Below are 3,211 nucleotides of genomic sequence, written 5' to 3' on the forward strand. Positions count from 1 at the left end.
ATAAGAGACAGATATATATATTAATTAATTCATTCATTTATTTATTTATTTATTTATTTTATTTATTTATTTTTTTTTTTGCTTAAACATTTTTCGTGGGAGTACGATTAGGGTGCAATATTTGTTGAACTTGTAATAGACATGTTCAAAAAAATAGTCATAAAACAAATTAAAAAAAAAAAAAAAAAAAAAAAACACGGGACGTGACAGCTGTTTTTATGATGAGATTCGCTATTCGGAATAAATAAAAAATAGTCATATTTCTTTTAATTTAATAGTCATAATACAGACAATTGTTTGGTAGTCATAATGTAAACCAATGTGTGCTATTAATAAAAGTTCATTATTAAAACAAAATGTTCGTTTAGTCATAAGTCCTGTTCTTTTTATTATGATAATCAAATATTGTTATGACTAATGAACATTATTTTAAAATAATGACTAGCAAAACTTATGAATAGTGACCATTATTATCAGTGAACCATGTAATTATTGAATGGACCTCGATATGGTAAGCCAAATCCCCGGTAATTACTGATTATGGGAAATTCCATTTGTGAAATAACAGCGACAATGAAAAATACGTGTTTTAAAATATACATATAGCTGCCCGCATACTGTTATTTCCGCAGTGAAAATTCCCATTTAAGTGTCGGAGCCTATGGATACATTTTCAAATCAATAATAATAAGTAATTGACTACATTATATCAAAACACGTTTTTTTTCCCTACAGAAATTTCGGAATTACTCCAAAATGTACACTTTTCTTGTATATAAATTGGGGAACACAAATTAATTATATGTGTTTTGGTTTAAACTTGAAGTTTGCATCAATAATAAATCGTTGTTTAAACGACAGAAAAAATATTTAAAAATCTATTTTTAGAAAGGTAGGAGAGAAAGTTTAGATTCATGTGGATTCATGCTTTAATTTTTACATCACCGTCTTCAGTATAGCCTTAGCTTTATGATGGTACCAAATTTAGCTGCTACATTTTGCAACTTCGCGAGCTAGACGCACTTTTATCAGTCTTGTTTTCGAACATTTGTGACACAATTTAATTAGAGCAAACCGCAAATCAGAGGGATGCACGCGCGTCTACTCAACCAGTTGATGCAAAGCGTGGGAAAAGAACTCCAAAAATTTACAAACTGCTCGTGATTTAACAGTAGCAAATCTTCTAATATTTTGTTGCTGTTTAGAATACTTTATTAAATTTTGAGTAGCCTAATCCAAATATCATATATCATAATGAAGGTGATATCTACAAGCAGGCCTATATCTAAGCGTCAATTGTTTTTAACTATATTCAAAGACGTCCAAGACTTCGAAAAGCTTCCTGTTTCAACTTACTACGAGAGTAGTAACGACCTTCCCAGCAAACAATAATACGTTATGATAACTTGACAATAACGTTACAGTTTTGTGTTGAAAACTTTATTTTGTAGAACCATAAATACGTATTGAACATAATTTCACGCTCCTACAACGTTGTGTAAACGTTATTTTGTGACATACCTAACCACAACATTAGCCAAGAATGTTATAAGAACGTAAACACGTGTTTGCCGGGTTTCTAAAGAAAATAACTCGTGGCTAGACAACAGGATTCCATTTTCTGATGAAGTTATTAATATTTTGACACAGAACAGAGATATTCTTTCCACACCAGCTGAAAACCCACAAGAAACTTAAGAACAACCCAAACCGGAACGTCCTATCGACTAACATGAGAAAATACATACACATTTTATTTCTCCCTGTCGAATTGTAGTTTATCTCCCCAACACCGGGGGGGGGGGGGCTCTCCTCGACGGGGATCTCTCCTCGATGATGGGGACCCTGCCCCTCCTGCTTCCCCTCCCCTGCTGGCGTCACCCCTGAAGCGCAAACCGGAATCGTTCACGACAGATGACACATTGTCCATCTCTGTAGCTCCATAGTAGAATGAGACTCCTTCTTACACCAAAATAAGAGTAGCAAAAAAGCATTGCTATCATTATGGTAGAGTATACCTGTCAAAGAGGACAGCAAATGTTCCTCTTCAAAGCCTCTTTGTTCGCGCTGCAATGAGAATTATTTAAAAAAAAAAAAAAAAAAAAAAAAAAAAAAAAAAACATAATGACCATTATCGATACTTTTTCCAATATAGGCCTAACATGGTTGAGGACAGAATTAATAGGCCCCTATATTATGACATTGGTGTAGGCCTAATGTCTGATAATTCCATGGAATCTCAGATGCAAACACATTTTACATTTAAAAAATGTAAAATTAGGTTGTCTGGTATTATGAATTTTGATTTCGATTTTGATTTATTAAAAAAAAACCATTTATATTCACTGTAAGATTAACAATAGAAATTTTAATGTTGGCCTATGCCTAAAACATTTTTAGCCCCGTCAGAAAAATGTATTTTGATGACGTCATGGAAAATACAAAAAGTTTCCCACAGAAAAATGACGTCATATAGATTTGAAAATGCTTTTATTGAATTCTACGGGTATGAAAACCTCTAGATAAGTCTTATATTCGCTTAGATTTGCGTCTGTAATGAGTAATTAATTTTGGCACACTTTGACTTCAGTCTGGCCCACTGTGCGCCGTCTGTTGAATATGTTTGAGTCTAACTGAATTTACAAATTTATAGTAGCCTGTACTTTATAGGCCTATAGTTTTAGACAATTTTACAAAACAAGTTTAGTGTTAATGTGTTCATCTAAAGGTTTTTATCTATAATATTATGTAACAATTGTTTATTATTCTATTACCCATTGTACAATATTGAACCAAAATGTCAAATGTCTTGGTTACTGTCATGTGTAGAAAGTCTGATTGAAACACAGCCTTCTCTATTATTTTTCACAATCTGTGATTATATTTACAGTAATTCATCACCGAATACAGCTTTGTTATTGATCTTGTCAGTGGCAAATCCAGGAATTTGCAATAGAGTGGTCCAGAGAGGGACTTTCAGGATCTAGGCCGAATGCCAGATTGCCGAGACCACTTTGCCCAATACCAGTTTGCCGAGTGCCAGTTTGCCGACTCAAAAACAATTAATCCCAGTTTGGCCGAAACCCAGTTTGCCGAACCCAGTTTGCCGAATACAATTGCCTAACCCAGTTTGCCGAAAGTCAATTAAAAGCAGTGAAACATTAACAGCAGCATAAAATTCACATATAAAACAGAAAATAAGACAGAAAAT

Source organism: Anneissia japonica, unplaced genomic scaffold, assembly GCF_011630105.1.
Source record: "Anneissia japonica isolate Jap-2015-1 unplaced genomic scaffold, ASM1163010v1 scaffold287981_len1045443_cov154, whole genome shotgun sequence".
Lineage (NCBI taxonomy): Eukaryota > Metazoa > Echinodermata > Crinoidea > Comatulida > Comatulidae > Anneissia > Anneissia japonica.